Here is an 18,665-nt window from a genome sequence, read left to right on the forward strand (position 1 = left end):
TGGACCTGGAGTGGTTGTGGACCTGGAGAGGTTGTGGACCAGGAGTGGCTGTGGATTGGGAGTCGTTGTGGACCTGGAGAGGTTGTGGACCTGGAGAGGTTGTGGACCTGGAGAGGTTGTGGATTGGGAGTCGTTGTGGACCTGGAGTGGTTGTGGACCTGGAGAGGTTGTGGACCTGGAGAGGTTGTGGACCTGGAGAGGTTGTGGATTGGGAGTCGTTGTGGACCTGGAGTGGTTGTGGACCTGGAGAGGTTGTGGACCTGGAGAGGTTGTGGATTGGGAGTCGTTGTGGACCTGGAGTGGTTGTGGACCTGGAGAGGTTGTGGACCTGGAGAGGTTGTGGACATGGAGTGGTTGTGGACCTGGAGAGGTTGTGGACCTGGAGAGGTTGTGGACCTGGAGAGGTTGTGGACCTGGAGAGGTTGTGGACCTGGAGAGGTTGTGGACCTGGAGAGGTTGTGGACCTGGAGAGGTTGTGGATTGGGAGTGGTTGTGGACCTGGAGTGGTTGTGGACCTGGAGAGGTTGTGGACCTGGAGAGGTTGTGGACCTGGAGAGGTTGTGGATTGGGAGTGGTTGTGGACCTGGAGTGGTTGTGGACCGGGAGTGGTTGTGGACCTTGAGTGGTTGTGGACCTGGAGTGGTTGTGGACCTAGAATGTGGACGGGGAGAGGTTGTGGACCGGGAGAGGTTGTGGACCTGGATTGGTTGTGGACCGGGAGGTAGAGCACCAACCTCCATTTGTCTGATTTCTGGCCTTGCGTCCATGTGTCCACATGAGCTCCCAGAAGGACACAGAGCTCCACTTGCGTTTGTGGGTGTACAGTATGATTGTCCTCGTCCCGCTCAATTACTGAGGCAAAATCTCAGGTGTGGAGTGGTCAGTCAGCTCCAAAACGATCCTGGTAAACTGACCGGGGGCTCAGGAGGGGAAGGCAGGGATCCACCGCCCCCATGGTGGGGGTGGGGTGCTGCTGGTGGGAGGACGACCCCTCAATCCCACCAGTCCCCAGAGGAGGCTCGGCCTGTGGACTGTGGGATTGGCCCGCCCATTACCAGACCTCAGGTCACTGAGGTAGTTAAAGAGCCCGGTGGTGGCGGGGGTCTGGGGGGGCACCAGAGTCACTCCTAGCTCCTCAGGGCTCTGGATGTGGAGCAGCTGTTGTGGTTGTGCATGTCTGCAGCTCTGCACGGACATCCAGGACAGTCCGCCCGGACTGGCAGGCTGGGGTGATGGTTCCCAGGGTTTCCGTTACAGGGGGGACTGCACTTCCTCCCCTCCCTGGTCTGTGCAGGGGTGCTGGAGAAGAGTCTCTGAGCGATCATTGAGACGGGAATTTGGGAGGAAAAATGTGGGTTGGTTCCCGGCTGTGGAACGCTGGACCAGCTTTACACCCTCGCCAGGGTCTTGGAAGGGGCATGGGAGCCTGCCCAACACATCCACATGTGGTTTGTGGAGAAATGCATTAACCATTTCCCTCGGCGTAGTTTGTGGCGGCCGTTCCAAGAGCGTGGGGCTCTGGGTCCAGCGCTCCGGGCCGGGCCCTCACTACACGAGTGCAGGGAGAGTTTGGTCTGCACTGCCACTAGTGCGTCAGACTGTTCTGAGGTAGGAGTCAGACTCCAACATGGCCGCCCTTCGTCACGATTCTGTTAATAACTTGGACTGAGTTTCTAGGTAGGGGAGGGGTCTGGTTTGTTGGCCGCAGGTCGACGTGAAGAGAGGGATGAAGACCTGCTGTTTACAGGTCCGTCGACGCTCCTGCCCTCAATCATCACCGTGAACTGTGGGGAGCGACAGAAGGAATACGATTGTGGACACGAAGGGCTGAAATGAGTTTCCTCCACAGGGTGGCTGACTCAGCAGAAAGACACATCTGCAGACCTCTGTGGACTAAAAGAGAGCTCTGCGGACGGATGAATGTGGTGTGTAGAGCACCAAAGGAACTTTTGACATTTTCAGCTCAGGAGGTCACTTTTACAAATCACTTTTATGACCCTGTAACAACTGTTTGCTCGTGCTTGTTCCTGCTCTTCTCTCCCATCATTAGTTATGTCTGGCGCGGCGTCTGAACACTGATGAGTTGTTGATAAAATTATGACTAAATATCATCGTCAACAAACCTTTATCATCTGTGGAAAAGGAGATGCAACGAAAATGGTTGTCATGTGACGATAACGATAATTAAATATATAATGCAATATCGTAGACGTATAAAAACGAGACTAAAATGTAGATTACGAAATGAAAACTGCTAAAATGTGTCTTAATTTTCATTGACCAAAACGAGACGAGACGGAATGTTCTAACAAAGATCCTTAATGTCCATGTTTTCAGTAGTTTCTCTGGTTTAATGTCCATGTTTTCAGTAGTTTCCTCTGGTTTAATGTCCATGTTTTCAGTAGTTTCTCTGGTTTAATGTCCATGTTTTCAGTAGTTTCCTCTGGTTTAGTTCTGCTGGGTGACGTTAGTCCTCAATCCCAGTCGCTGCAGCGGGGAATCAGATCCAGAAGATGCAGCTGCAGAGTTAGAGGCTGATGCCGTTAACGCAGAGCTCTAGGTTCACGTCAATTAAAAACTAAGTTACATAGAGAAACGCAGGGATCTGCTCTGGGGCTGGAGAAGAAGAAGAAGAACCATCTTTGGATACACTTTCCTACATAGACCTGGAAAAGAAAACCCAATGTGTTGTGGAAAAAGAAAAAGATGGGGAGAAATGCGGAAAAATAAATATGTTGTAAACTCAAATTAGAGTCTTCTGTATCTGGAATGAATGTATTCTTGAGTCTATAAGGTAACAATAATATAATAATAATAAGATAACCTTGTTTGAATTGTAAAATAGGTTTGGCTAAATACAATCTTTGACTAAAACTAGACTAAAATGGTCCTGGACAATTCTGACTAAAATAAGACGAAAATGCTCAGACTCGACTGAAACTTTGACATGACTAAAAGGAGAATGAATGTGACTAAAACTAACAAAAACTAAAATGATGGCTTGACCCAAAGACTAGACTAAAACTAAACCTGAAACAGGATGACAAAGACAGTAGTGTTGGTGAGGAATGTTTGCATGATCGTACTGGAGCAGGAGCTCAGCGTTACCTGGGCTGGTTTTTAACAAGAGTAACGATGAGGGACCTGAGAGCTTGATGTTGCATAGATGATGGTGTCTGAACATAAACAAATATTCCTTCGAATAAACCTGAAACTGATTTTATAACATGAAAGAACATCTGCTGTGCTGCTTTAAACCAGCTCCTCTGGAGAGAGCTGAGGACAGTAGTGAAATGGGTTCTTATCGTTCAGATTTAGAGTAAAGCCATTGGAGCTAATGAGCAAGAGATGCTCTCTTATATTTACTCAGAAATGTTTAGTGACGTATCTTTTTTTGCTGCACTAAAGACGTGTGACAACCATTTCATGGTCTCGTGAACTTTCCCATGCCCTGTATGTTGTGTGACACCGACGCTGCTTGTTCCCATCACCAACACAGACATCAGGGTCTCAGCGAACATTGATTGATCAATCAAGTTACCGATGTTACCGATGTTATGGAAGGTTCATTCAAGAGTTGTTAAAACGATTTCACCATCTAGAATAAGAACATGTTTTGACCTCATTCCTAAAGATGGAGCTTTGTTGTTTCAGCCAAAACAAATCATCATCTTACCATCTAAGAAAACAGAGTTTTCACTAATATGTTGTTTTTTTGCACCGTAAAAACATGAAAGCAAACTACCTCAAGTGTTTTTGTATCTGTGCCTACTTTATTTTGTAGTATCGTATCACACAGTTTGCTGCTGCTAGAAATGCCCCGGTGCTTTTTTTTTTCTCGATTTTTTGATCGGGAAAATACACATATTTTCATCCTGGCATCTTTGCTTTTGCTTTGGAGATTCTCAGTTTTAATGATCGATATTTCCACATGGAAGATGAGCGTGTGTTTCCTGACAGCACCACGCCGTCGAGCAGCTTCTTCTCTGGCCCCTGGATCCCGGCGGCGCTGGTCTGTGCTGGAGCTGGTTCTGCTGGGTCTGGTTCTGCTGGAGCTGGTTCTGCTGGAGCTGGTTCTGCCGGAGCTGGTTCTGCTGGAGCTGGTTCTGCTGGAGCTGGTTCTGCTGGAGCTGGTTCTGCTGGAGCTGGTTCTGCTGGGTCTGGTTCTGCTGGAGCTGGTTCTGCTGGAGCTGGTTCTGCTGGAGCTGGTTCTGCTGGGTCTGGTTCTGCCGGAGCTGGTTCTGCTGGAGCTGGTTCTGCTGGAGCTGGTTCTGCTGGAGCTGGTTCTGCTGGAGCTGGTTCTGCTGGAGCTGGTTCTGCTGGAGCTGGTTCTGCTGGAGCTGGTCTGTGCTGGCTCTGGAGTGAAGTTTACAAGTCCTTTTCAGTCCTTTATATCAGGGTGCGTTGAAGGCAAGACAAGTTTATTTGTATAGCACAATTCAACACAAGGTAATTCAAAGTGCTTTACATCAACATTAAAAGCGGCAAGACACAATTAAACAGTAAATAACAAATAAAATGAAATAAAATGATGAGAAAAGAGGTAAAATAAGAAAAAGCACAAGTTGTTAAAACGTAAGGGCAGTATAGTACAGCAGGTACATCTCATTATTACAATGGCAAGAATTACGTTTCTATACTACAAACGTACAAAGACCGGGTCAAATACAGTATTACAAAAGTAATCTGTGCCGATTCGTGCAGTGAATCAAACCAATTTGACAATTCGATGCCACAATGCCTGCATTCAGGGCTTATCCATCACTAGTGTAACTTTGCATGGTTTTCAAGCGGGGAAACAGCTAAAACGAGCAGGACGCGGGCCTCGAGCACCAGGGCTGAAGCCCCTGCTCTCATCTGGATCTCAGCTGCTTTCTGATGTAACTAAATAAGGAGATCCTTTTGCATTTCTTTGAAGCGGAGGTTTTTCATGCTTCGCTGCTTGTAATCTCTGGAAATATGCAACCCGGTCCGATCCCCGACTCTGTCACGTACGGTATTTAAACATCCTGCTGGTTTGAAATCGCCGACTGGTTTTCTGAACGTGGGGAGTTTGTTTACCTTCGTCTTTGTTTGTGTTCACGCAACAGATGAGGATGTTATTGTTTTATCAAATCTGTCAGAACAAAGACATCAACATCAAGGGTCTGGATGTTTGTGGAGCAGTCCGGCCCATTGCAGTTTTAAGTAAAAGCACTTTTATCCAGAACAGTTTGAGTGTGTAGCTCTCAATCTGCTGGGCAGATCTGTGCACATTAACGGCCTGTTGCTTGTTACAGGGCTGACCTTTGACCTTGCTTATTGCAGGTTTTACTGAGCTGAACTTTAAGGACGTTGTCCTCCTCGGAGAGCTGACCTGAAATGAACATTTTATTGCTTCCAGATCCCGGTAGGAGTCCCTGCTCAAAACATCCTCCTGTCAGGTGTTTTTTTTTGTTTTTTTTACCTTTTTTAGCTTTAACCTCGACTCGGAAGTTCATAAAGCCCTTAAATATTTAAACACAAAAAAATCAGTAGGTCCAGACGGACCTTTTTAAAAAGATAATGCTTCAGGTGTTCATGCATCACCTTTGCCACACTTTTTTTTAACCTTTTCTTGACTACAAATGAGATTCCTCCTCTAACCATACTTTATACAGTACATTCTACCCACATCATCATCATCTGCTGCTGATGCTGCGACTGAGCATCGGCAGCCTGGTTTAAGTTGTATTTAACACTAAAGTTTGAAGCCTCTGAGGGTTTGGTTGATGTTTTACGCTTTATAACGAAACATTTTCTGTGTATATTAAGTGTGATGACTGTTGCTGTCTTGGAGGTGTAAGATATTTGTTCTCACTGCAGTTTCTGGTCACAGTGGCCCGGACCGGACAGACTAACCAGGAAGTATGCTGCACATTTCTTCTAGCTGCTGGTGTTTTTGTGTCTGAGAATGGAACCGCTATGAAGAGAGATCGTCTTCGTGTCCCGGCGCCTGGAGCTGTCGTTTCTGCGTTCATTCTGGAGCTCATTCAACCACATTGTCCACCATTTACATTCTGCCCTCCCAGCTGAATCAAGAGGACATTAAAAAAGCTGTGATTTCAGATATGGCTTATCTAACTAATGGTGCTTTTCCACTATTACATACTCGACTCGACTTGACTCGACTCAGTTTGGTTCTTTTCCACCAGGGGTCTAACGTGCCGAGTAGATACTTTTCTGTAACTATTCTGCCGAGGTTCTAAGCTGCTGAGTCGGCTGTATCTGACATCATCACACTACAGGCCACCGATTGGTCGGGGGGTTGGAGTCAGACGTCTGAGTCAGGATGTGACATCAGAGAAAGAGCAACTCTGACAGCAGCTTCTGGTTCATTTTATTTGACAGTCAACAGCAGCAAAAGTCTGTTTCATGATCCAACTCTGAGGTGCAGATGTTCATAAACCTGGTGCTGAGGAGAGGATTAAAAAGGGATCTAGACGGGCGATAAGGAACGACCAGATCTACCAGGAACTCTGTCTCTTCATAGCTGCTCACGGCTCCAGCTGACTTTTCAGCAGCGCAGAGACAAATAAAAAAAATTAAAAAGCGTTGCTGCTTGAAGCTTCTCTCTCTCTCATTTTTTAACTTGGTATCGAACACAAGCCACAGACCCAGCAGCACATCTATCATCTCCTCCAGGTTCTACATCTTTAGTGTTGTTGTCTTCTTAGTTTAGACACAATCAAATACGTCACAGCAGCTTCTCCAACCTCCTACTTCTGCTCCAGGTGCTGAATGTTATGGAAAAGAAACCAGGCTGAGTTGAGATGAGTAGAGCCGAGTAGGTGCTAGTGGAAAAGCGCCATAACAGATCTCACAAGCGTTGATGAATAACTGCACGATGAGGGAAGCAAGAGAGCAGAGATGAAGAACTGAGGGTACTCCATCAGAAACTTTACAGCGGTTTGCACGGTCACCTCTCAGCGGGACGGCTCCCGGGCTGAAGCTCAGCCGGGGCGAGTCTGCGTGCTCCTTCCAAAGACGTGCTCGTTGTGTCAACAGGGGGTTCAACTTTGACTGCGAGTATCCGTCTGAGCATCTGTGCGCTGGCCCTGTGATAGATTGATGATCTGTCCCGGGTTTCCTCTTCCTCTCAGACTCCAGCTCCTCGTGACCCTGAACATGGCAGAGGAGAAAAGATGGATGGATAATTAGCTGGTGAGTCTGAATAACCAAGAATATATGCTCATTAACAAAACTTCTGAAGAAAAAGTTGAGGATTTTTTTTGTTTTTGTATACAAGTAGAAGTGAAAGTATTACGATTTTGGCACATCTTGATAAACACAGCAGGAGAAGCAGTTATTTAGTGACACATTGCAAGCAAAATAATGATATAAAGGATGAAGCAGTAACTCAAATCATCCTAAAAGTCAAGCACAAGTGTGGATTGACTTTAATGATGACAAATTGATCAAGAGGAACCTTTGAAGAACAGTACCTGGAATAACAAGCTGATAAATAACTGTGTCGCTGAGATCCATTTCCCTCATTGTTCTTAGTCTTTAGTGTTTTTGTTTGCTACTCAGAGGCGGTATAAAGAGAGGAAGTGAAAAATAAACTACGCCTGTAATTTTCTGACACAATTAAACTGGGAGCACTGTCAGAAAATGTGACAAAAAAGGGAGTAAAAGTGTTTTTTGTGTTGCTCGTGCTGCAGAAGGTGAGAGAGCATCATGCCCCGGTTACCGGCTCAGGAAAGGTAGTTTTGTGAAATCAAAGCGTAGACCCGCATAAGTGGGTCCATCACACCCTGCAGGTGTCTGAGGATGAGATTAGACAGGTGTAGAAAACAGCCAGTGCAGCTTTGCAGCCTATTGATGCTTTTGCCGTATTAGTACACCACAAAGAGTAAAGAAGTCAACCGCTCGACTAAATAAATCAGATGTTTGAGGCACGTTATCCGCAGATTGATTATATGTCACTCGACAAGGTCAAATATTTTAACCAAGATGCCTGAAGTCCCTGAATGCTCAGCATAACAAACAGTTCTGTGCTCTCTGTTGGCCCGGCCGGCTGCTTACACAGCTAGAAATGAGGACGCCAGGGACCACTTAAATGGGAGTACACCGGCCTGAATTAGCAGCTCGGATCAGGACCAGCTGCACATGCCAGATATTTTAGTAATCACATGCACCTACCGAGAACGTCGGGGTTTTCAGAAACCTGTCAGATGTAAGGAAATAAGGGCACTGTGTTTTCAGAGAATGATATTGATCGGATCACACCGCTAAACCATCTGCATAACATTAAAATGATCGCAGTGTCTTCTCCTGGCGGCGGGGATATTAAGGTCAGCTCTGCTTTCCTCCACGAGCCCTGCAACCCAAAACTGTTTCCGTCATTACTTGCCCTTTAAAACGTTGAGAATTATTTATAAAGAGCTGACTTGCTTGTTTTTTTTATGGTGCAAAAAAGGAGTTTTAAACACCCAGCAGTCTCAGACGACACGAGGAACAGAAAAAAGGACCGAATCATTTTTAAAACCTTTTTTTTTTGTGATCAACTGCTTTTTATTATTTTGTTGATGCAAACAATTAAGTCGAACAATTATGGACACAATTGTACAACAAAAACCTTTAAATCACCCGTCCCCCCCACCCGCCCTGTAGAGATCCAACAAGACAACAATAACACAACAACAGGACAAAACAAGCAAGACAAGTTAGCAAAGAAAAAAAAAAGAAAATTTGATAAAATAAATGTTCAGTCAATATTCAGTTCTTTCAGTTTTTCAATGGCATGTGTCCATATTTTTAATGTCCTGGGTCCTGCAGCATGAATTCTTGCCACTGAAAGTTCCATATGTAGAATGTCCATAAACAGATTAAACCAGTGACATGTTGGTAGATCGTGTGTTGGTTTCCATCGAAGAGCAAGCATTTTTTTAGCCACTGTTAATCCTGCTAGGTACACAACTTTTTCTTTGTATTGTAAATTTAACTGAGAGTCATCATTAATCAGGAGCACCCTGGGAGAACATGGGATTGCCTTTCCCGTGACATTGGATATATATATTAAAACCATTTTTATATATATTAAAACAATCTTTTAAATGGGAAAAGTTGTTTCTTTCTTACCCAAAAGACAACATAAGATGTTAAAGATGTCCCTCTCTCTCAGATGTCTCCGAGGCAGCAGCTGCAAAGTACAAATGTAATTGACCTCACATAAAAAAACCTTTGGTTTACTTTGCTTAGTTATCAACGAAGTGGGTGGGACAGGTAACTCTTCCCAGTGTGTGTTACTGGTGCAGCCCTCAGTGCTGCATGTGCTGCTAACTGGTTTCATAAAGTGTTGTTTCCAGGCTGTGTTTTACAATGCAAACATTAAATCAGACGTGCAGGAAAAACGGGACAAACTCCGCCGTGCGTGGAGACGTCTTTGCAGGGCTTCTCTGCGTTAACCAACCGTCCAGGAAAAACAAGAAGCACTACAACAGATCTGTCCCAGGGCTCGGTGCAGGTACGGGACCTTTAACCCTGCAGGGGGAATATTTGGAGAATGTGATCACATTCAGATTTCTTTAGTCGGGTTGTACAATATTTCTTAAATTACAAGTGGGAAGGAACAACAACCCTCAACATTCAATCTGAACTCACTCAAATCCGATTTTCCTGCGTCACAGTACCACAAATCTTTGTTTTGATTCATGTATTTATTTATTTTTTTCAAGAAACGCGTCCCTCTGTTTCAGTGCTGCTTAAAACAGAACAACAGGCAGAAACACAAGCTTAATTCAGGCCTGTAAATAAACACATCTTAACTATGTTTTGTAAGTTTCTCAAACGAGTCCACGCGCTGCGTGGCCATGCAGAAGGTGTTTCTCACATGAGACAGAAGCAGGTGTGAAGTATTATATTCAGTTTATTATAATCAGTTATTAGTTATAGGACGCACAACAATCACACGGACGTGTGCAGCGAAGCATGTCTGAATGTTTATAATTAGTTTTAGATTCATTCATTCAACTGAGGGGGAACGTGTCGTGCAGATAAACAGAGGAATAGAAGAGTGCTGTCTGAGGTCTAACTTACTTTTTCTGTCATTATTAAAATCCTAATGGCAGAGCATGAGCCTGCAATGTGACCGGCGCTGAAGAGGTGTGATGCAGCGGCGCAGTTGCATGTCTTCCAACCAGCTTAACACCAGAAACTGTGGCTCAGATGTGTGAAATGCTCTGAAACTAAAGGTGGGTGTGATTACCAGTCAAATTAAACCTGAGATGTCAGTTACATGTGTCACTGCCTTCACTCCTACACTTGGCAGGTTGCAGCGAGTGACAAGCTGGCTGTTGATTATTTGCCAGTGAGAATCTCTGACACACAACGCAACTCTTTATCGTATACGTCTTTGTCTGATTTTCATGAAATTTAAGTGACTTTTCTTTTTGTTTCTGCTGTTGAACTTGCCTCCACCCTAGCGTTGTGTCAGAATTAAGCAAAGAGGTTTTATCATTTTTTATTATTCTGTTTAGCAAGAAAAGTCACCATGTAGATATATATAATATATATATATATATATATATATATATATATATATATATATATATATATATATATATATATATATATATATATATTATATATATATATATACATATATATTAGTATATATTATTATATTATATTAGTAGGTTTCTATTGTATTGTTTCTATTGGAAACAAGCTGATAAGAGCCACACACTCACAGTGTGCTTACACACAACAATATATGTTTGATATACGTAACTCTTATTTGTCGTCTGATGCTGCGTTTAAAGAGGATCCATGTTAAAGTCCCAACTGCAGGTTTCACCTCTCTGCTAAAGGAGAGCCGGACTGCAGCTGCTTGAATCTTAATTCACAGCCGAGTGAGAGTGTTGCAGCCCATCAAAGGCTGAAGGAAGTGCTGAACCAAGAGCCGTCCACAATCCAACGCACTCCTCAGCCTGTGCAAATGAGGCCCTCTCTTATGTGCTCGTGCTCAGGATGTGTCCTGTTTCCTCCACTAAGGGGCAGAATATGCTCACTGATGCTCTCAGCCCTCACCAAGGGATGATGCACTGATGGGCAACATCCCTCCATAAGGCTCGTGTAATCAACCAGTAATCTGCAACAAGGTTTGCCTGTGTACATTGGGCAGATAATAAAAGATCATTTCATATTTATTATTTAAAATCAGACCATAAATGAGTGCTCTTCAGGAGAATGCGTGCAGTGAAAAATCTTTTATTCCCACATTTCTTTAAATCAGTTAATTGTGGTTTTTGTATTTTGTCACAGGTACGTCCAAATGGTCAGATTATCAAAAAATCAATGCAGGTTACGTCATATTTCTCATGCTGATCCAATGCACACAAGCTTGTAAGACTGTCAAATCAGTGTGATTTTGTGTTTATCCCTCAGAACATTTCACAAGTCCAAGCAACCTGGATGTTGGAGGGTTGGGATTAGCGAGCTTCCATTGTTCATGAGCTGTGAGGCGGCTAACCTCCCCCTCTTTCTGTTATGCCGATCTGAGGTTGAGCTCAGCACTTCCCTCATTAATTTCCCATTTATTCTCAGAGTTGAATGTGATATTTTAGAGATTTGAGCACGCGGGGCACAGGTTTGGTACAATTATGCTGACAGGGAACTTTTACAGACATGCTCAATGAAATCTGGAGAATAGGATAATACGTGTAGAAAGTTATATAGTGATTAACCTTCATTTCTCTCTGAGAAATCTCCTGAAGGCAAATCCTCCTCCAGTCAGCTGCTATCAGGTATAGCTCTTAAACCTGACAAATGACCTTCAGTAAAAGAGTGAGCCAGTCCTCCTTCTTCTTTTGCTTTTGGAGCATTTCTTTGCCCTTTTATGTGCTTCAAATAGTTAAACAACCTCCCATCCACCGTTTCTCCCGCCATGATCATTTATTACCATGTGTATTTAAAACTGATAATAATTATATAATAATTTGATCGGTGGATGATTTAGTTTATTTAAGCTCGCGGTGAACTTTAAAGGTATAGAAGAGTGCTTTATTATGGAAAACCCTATCGCTCCGACTCTTAATATGATTCAAATGAGATGTATCTTATGCATTATTTTTTTTTAATTAAGTGAGTTTGTCATCTGGAAATATTTAAAAAAAAATTTCAAACTGGTAATTGTTATTTAATTATTTTTGTGAGTTTGACCCCGTCTGCAGCTGTTGTATAATAATGGTAATAAAAGCTAAAATGCCACAAATGTTAAACACAATTAAATGATTAGATATATCATATTTGTCAATTTTCTAGTAATTATGCAAAATTATTAAACGTTAATGAACCTTGATTTGCATTATGTGATGTATTAAAAATCCTTATTTTTTGGGTAATTGCGGCTTGATCGATGAAGCCACTTCATCCGCTCCGTCTCTGATTTTTCCCATCTTTACATCAGGATTACAGAAAGTGGGTTTTCAGAACAATGGCCGTTTCCTCCCTCATCCCTCAAAGAGGGGGACAATTTTGATCCCCTTTGATTCGGCCCGATTTGTTTTGATGTGAGGAGTGAGTGGTTTTTAAAATCTCCTTAACTCCCCAGGCCTGGCCCAGCATCCCGCAGGGCTAATGACCGTAGCCCGGCCCGTGCTGAATAATACAGATGCTCGCGAGGTGCGAGGATGGGAGGAGGACATGGGGTTAGACACGGGCCCTCCTTCTACAGTGAGATTGTATTAATTGGTATGAATAGAGAGGGTTTTCTCCCTCTCTTTGTATACATTTACCATTATACTCATTAGCTTCCCGTTGCCTCCCAGCAAGTTTCTTCTTCACATCCCCCGGGGTCTCGTGGGAGGCAATTTGCATCTCTCCATGGCGTCTCTCTGGGGTTATTGAGGAAATATTAGCGCCTTTTCTTCTGTGGCCGACCCTTTGATTTATTTGGAGCCGGGGCTGATAGAGTGGCACTCACATGTTAATGACTGGCGCTGATACAGGCCCCTGGTGCACGACATCCCATTGATCCAGGCTGAAAAGGTACAATTGACAAGCGGCGCGGACTAACATCTTACATACGTCTCTGAGTGCATGCATGTATGTGTGCACGGACCTTGGGAAATGACGAGGGAATCCCGCCACTGGCAAGGCCGCGGCGCTCTGGCGGTCCTCTCCTTCCTGATTGACTTAGCTAAGTGGGCTTTTGTTGCTCTCTGAATGCCTTGGAACTTTTTGACGGTTACAATTACTAGTCTGAAGACAACGTCTCCTTATTTGTCTGCTTCTTATGTCGTCTTTGCCTCCGTGCAATTACGGCGGTGCGTCCTGCATCCAAAGCCTTGGGGGTCCTGCGCCCAGAGAGAGACTGAAGACAACCACTTCCCATGTAGAGCTTCACCTCCACATTCAAAACCAAAGAAAACATAATAGAATCCAAGGTTATGGATCACTTTGGTTATCATTAGAGTGGAGCGCCCCCCCCCCCTCCCCGGGCCTGACATGCCTCCGAATTTATGCTCACTGATGTCTTCGCAGCGATGCGGAGTCTGTCCTGAATCTGGAGATCAGTTTGACACCGATTCCCTTTCATCAGAACGGTCACGTGTCTACGGCAAAGCAGCACAGTTTGATATATATTTAATTTTATCTCTTATATCACTGGCGGAGGAAAGCATCTGGGCGTGCCGAACCATAGGAGCGGCTTCTGACTTGCTTAGTATTTATTTACTTTCACTTTCAGCTGTATGGTAATAATAACATTTAATAAAAGTCAACATCCCAACTGCCACTAAACAAAAAGTACCCGCCGCCGTAGTCACTGCATCTTCTCTGCATACTTACAGCAGATTAGAGGTTATGTATATCAGTTGCGCAGCTCATGCATATTGTTATGAGAGAGAAATGCAGGAAATGGAAATGTGCCATTTCAACGAGCCGACACAGCTTGCCAAAAAGCAGGCAAGTGGGTAGTGCTCGCGGTGATGTTCGGGTTTGTTTTCCTCTCAGTGTTGGGAGATGAGAAGTCATGTATCTAAACAGAGCAGATATGTGGTTTATGAGAGCCATCTGCTTGGCAGCTCTCCTGTGCCCACTGCCCTCCTCAACGTGAGAGCAGGCTCATTAAAACGGTCACATGCCTGAGAAATTTCTAAGTGCCGTGTTTTTTCTTCCCCTTCTTCCCCCTTTTTAAAAGCAGTAGAGTTTAAAACTAACAAAGCCTTGGGAAATCCCCATCAGACATCCCTCCCTTAATCCATTTAATTTTGAAAGGTATTGTTTAAAGCTTTAAAGTTTATATCGTTTAATCCCCCTCCAACACTACGGGCAGCAAATGAGGCCATGTCAGCAGCTTCAACAGATATAATCTACTCCACACAACAGAAAATCCTCCTTCAAGACAAGGTTGCATGGTTTTCCTGTGAACTCGCTGTTTGATGTTTCTACCTGCTATTGAACATGACTTCTGTCTTAACCCAACTGTCACTCGCTCCCTGTCCCCTTTTATCACTTTGAATGTTCACGCCTCAACTTTTTTCATCAGTAAATCTTCCATCACAGCCATTTCACTCATTCACTCTTTATTTAGGAGAGAGGGAGAAGGGAGGGAGAAGTTTATTATGTTTCAGGAAGATTGCTTTTTCTTTCAGAATCTTTTAATTTATTCATTACAGTTCTTTTATTTTTTTATTACCAATTTTTTTTGTTACCTGTCCGTCGTTTTGGATAAAATAATGAAGTCTTGGGACATTTTCTTTCAGGCTCTTGATAGCACTATATGAAGCTGTAATGTCGCCTGATGTCAAACTGATGAAGGGTGAATCGTTGGTCATCCTGTTGACCGTATAATCTGTGAACTGGATGGATAGCACAGAGGAGGGGAACCAGGCGAACTGTTTTGGTGCTTGAACCAATGCAAAGAGCAACAGAAACAAAAAGGTCACAAAAAAGGATAATTAAACTTTATCAATCAAAGTTTGCCTAAACCAAAATAATAGAGCGACAAAAAGAGAAAGGATGGAGTAAAAGTAAACAGAGAAGTATTCATGAAGGATGCGTGTTTTAGAGCTACTTGTGAGAAAATGAAGTGTTTTCATATTATTTCCTGGAAAGTCTGTCATGTGCTTTGATTTTAGAGAGCCACCCCAAATCTACAACTCTCCAACTCTAGCAGCAGCTCCATATGATCTACAGGCCCAAAGCCGTGATGTCTGAGTCATCCTTGTCTCCTCTTTGCTCTAAAATCTGGTTCTGTCAAAAAGAAAACATTTTACTGGAGTTACCACACTTTAGGAAAACAGCACTCACACTGTATTGTGTATATTTAATCAAATCAAAAGTGAACACACACACACACACACACACACACACACACACACACACACACACACACACACACACACACACACACACACACAAACACACACACACACACACACACACACACCATTTAACAGCTTTAGATAGCTGCTTTCACAGTTGTCTACAATGCTCAGTTTCCACCGTCCTGGCTGACACTAGTTGCCCATCGATGTGTGTTGAGCTTTAGAGGGGATATGTGCACATGTTTCATCGTCTGACGTGACAACCAAACCAAAAACTCAATAAAAAGCTGTCTTTGAGCCAGTTGTTCAAATCTGAAGCATCCTGTGACATCATGGACCCATTTCATTTATCCACCCTCCTCTCTTATTGCCCACTGCGCTGTATTTGCTGTACCTTGGAAGTGGCTAAAGTAAAGTAAAGCTGGAACGCCACCTTCAACAGAGGCACTCTGACCAGCAGGGTGATGGAGTTAAACCCTTAAAACCATCTGCTAAGAGCTGTGTTCTTTTGTTACCACTGTTTTGGCAAAATTGAGCATGGACGGTGTTTTTTTTGTCTTTCATTTATTTAAATTTGGTATTTTTAAAACAGGAAAAAGTCTCCTGAACCCAATATGGTCCCAGCGGACCATGAAAACCATTCGGCCCGTTTTGAATATGCTGCCCTTCTCAGACCAAATGGGAAGAGCTGAACTCTCTTGGTCCTGTTTCTGCATCATACCCTGACTTTGTTGTGATGACGCGCTCCGAGACATGATTTCCTTATGTAGCCTGGCCGCACGGAGCCGAACCATTTCAAATATCCGCCACATCATCTTCTTCACGCGCAGCAGTTGATAGACTCGTCATGATTAAAACTGGAATGCATTGGAAGTGCGTGGTTGTACGGGCTCCACAGGCCAACTCAAAACACTGACTCCCTGGCACCCGAGGACGGCCAAACAGCCCGTGCATTCATTTCCCTTTCAAAGGAATAGTCCTGGCTACGGCGGGGCAAAAACCAAAGCGGCTGAATTGGATTGTTTCTCCAATCTGCAATTCAAAGCTGTGTTGGACTATTGGACTAATATGATTATGAATTCATGACATATGTGAGTGGGTGAACATTTCTCTTGGGCCAGTAAAGGGCCAAAGCCAAGCCAAAGTTTATGCTGCATGACTCCAGACCAGATAACAAACTCCAGGGGGTTTACGACACCTGGGAGGGGGGTCAGGCGCAGTATAGCCCCCACAAACCCAGCAGGGTTCCTGCCAGACCTGGAGGAACAAAGGAAAAGACAACGCAAAGGGACCAGGAACAGACTCCCTGGGGTGACGACACCAGGGGGGGTTCAGACAATATGGAGCCCCAGGAAGCGAGCCCTGAAGGGGGGGACTGTCCCTCTCAGTAAAACCGCCCCAAGCCCAAAAGCGGGAAGCACCCAATCACTTGCCAGGGGCTGGTGACATCACGCAGCCCGCGGAACTCAAACTCCCGTCCTGCCCAGTGCTCACTCTCTCTCCCTCAGCCAGCGGACCGGACAAGACGTGCCTGCCGACCGAGGCAGCCACGGCCGCATCTACCCATTTATTCCTGAGCGCTGCGACGAGACGGGGGGGGGAGCCGCTTCGAGCCTGGAGTGTCCGGCGGAGCGTAAGACCCGTTACCACGGAGCGCACTGCGCTCCCAAGTTTCTCTCTTTTCTAATTTCTCTCTCCGCTCTAAGTTCTCTCCCGAGGAGGGCCTGATCCTCCGGTCAGCCTGCCAGCTCAGCCCGAGGAGCACCCAGCCACCTGTGTCCGTGAGGCCCACGCGCTCAGGAGCCCGGACGGGAGCCCGCAAGTCCGACGAGTGGACTGGATCCCCGCGCGCACCGAGACGCCGTGATAGGCTCCGTTGACCAGGGCGGGATCGCCCGGCTGCTGCACCCCTGTCTTTTTATTTCTTCAGAGTCGAAGGAGAAGAGAGAGAGACGAGAGACTGCTTGGACTGAAAGCCGAGAGGAACGAGGCCGCATCGGACTGGAACCCCCGACAGAACCCGCTCCAGATGCAGAATCCAGAGGAGACGTGAGGCTGTGTTTGGGCGATCAGTCAGTTAGAACGGTGTAAAGCTGAACTTATGTTTAATGAGATTACTGTATGCGTATTACTGTACGTTATCATTATTGTGTTCTTTATCATCTTTATTATTATTACATTTGATTCTCTTCTTTTCATTCCATGCATTTAACGTTTATGTTTCATTTTATTGATTGTTGTTTTTCTTGTTAGTTAATGGTTTTGTAATAAGGTAGTTTCTGCCATCAGGTTTATTTGGGTGTTGCGTTTATCATCTTTTGACACCCGTATGTAAATAAATTCTGATTGATTTCTTTATGAGTGGTTGTGTTATTTCATGCAAGATTTGGTCACAAATTGATTTGTTTAAGCAGAGCCTAGTGTTCGGATATCACGCCTTCACTGTTATTCTGTAAGATTTGCTGTTCTGCAGGATAATTCAAATCATAATGAGACTGATTTTCTGCTGTTAGTTATCGAATCCCACCGGAAGTAAGGCCCCGGCGGTGGTGCCCCTACGAGAATTATCATTTTTGATAATACAATTTGATAAATAGTCAACTTTATTAATTATTAATAATTCTTTAATAGAATTATCATTAGCCTTGATAACTGGACAGCCAAGCTACCTATGAGTTGCACAACATAAATGATGCCGCCCGTGTGAGGCTCTCGATAACAATATTTGTGACCAAGTCTGTATGAAATGATTGAACATTAATTGTCATCAGAAGAAAAATATTTTTTATTTTTCTTCCCCTCATTATCTGATTCCTACGGTTATTTTAAAACCTCCCTGTTCTCTGCAACCTTGCTTCACTGAAGTTAATGGTTGGTTTTGCTTCAAGTTCTTTAAATTCTATTAATAGAACTTTGTCGGGATTACCCCATGTGAGTTATTAATCTTTCGGATTAATTTCTACCGTGTTTGTTAAATTGAATCTTTAATTTGGTGGCATTTAAATTTTAATCCACCTTATTGATTCTCTTTTGTTTTTTTTGTGCTTCCAAGGTTATCTCAATTCTGTTTATGATAACCAAGAACCCAACTGCTTTGAGGCACATATCAGAGTTGGCTCAGTCTCTCATGCTTCATTTATTGTCTCATTCCTCCTAATCTGGGTGATAACGTGAATCTACTTCATTACTGAGTGTTAATCTCTTGGCAGAGTCGCAAGCGAAACACTGGTGTCCGGTTCGTGAACTGCGTGTGGTGTACAAGGCAGGAAACTCATCGCATTTGGACGCAGAGCCAGCAGAGGTGACCAGAGGTTGACTAAGGGACCTTCAGGCAAGTTCCGTTTGAATAGGAAGCTTTTCGCCAGGTTCCCT

This window comes from Cololabis saira, chromosome 13 (assembly GCF_033807715.1).
Source record: "Cololabis saira isolate AMF1-May2022 chromosome 13, fColSai1.1, whole genome shotgun sequence".
Lineage (NCBI taxonomy): Eukaryota > Metazoa > Chordata > Actinopteri > Beloniformes > Belonidae > Cololabis > Cololabis saira.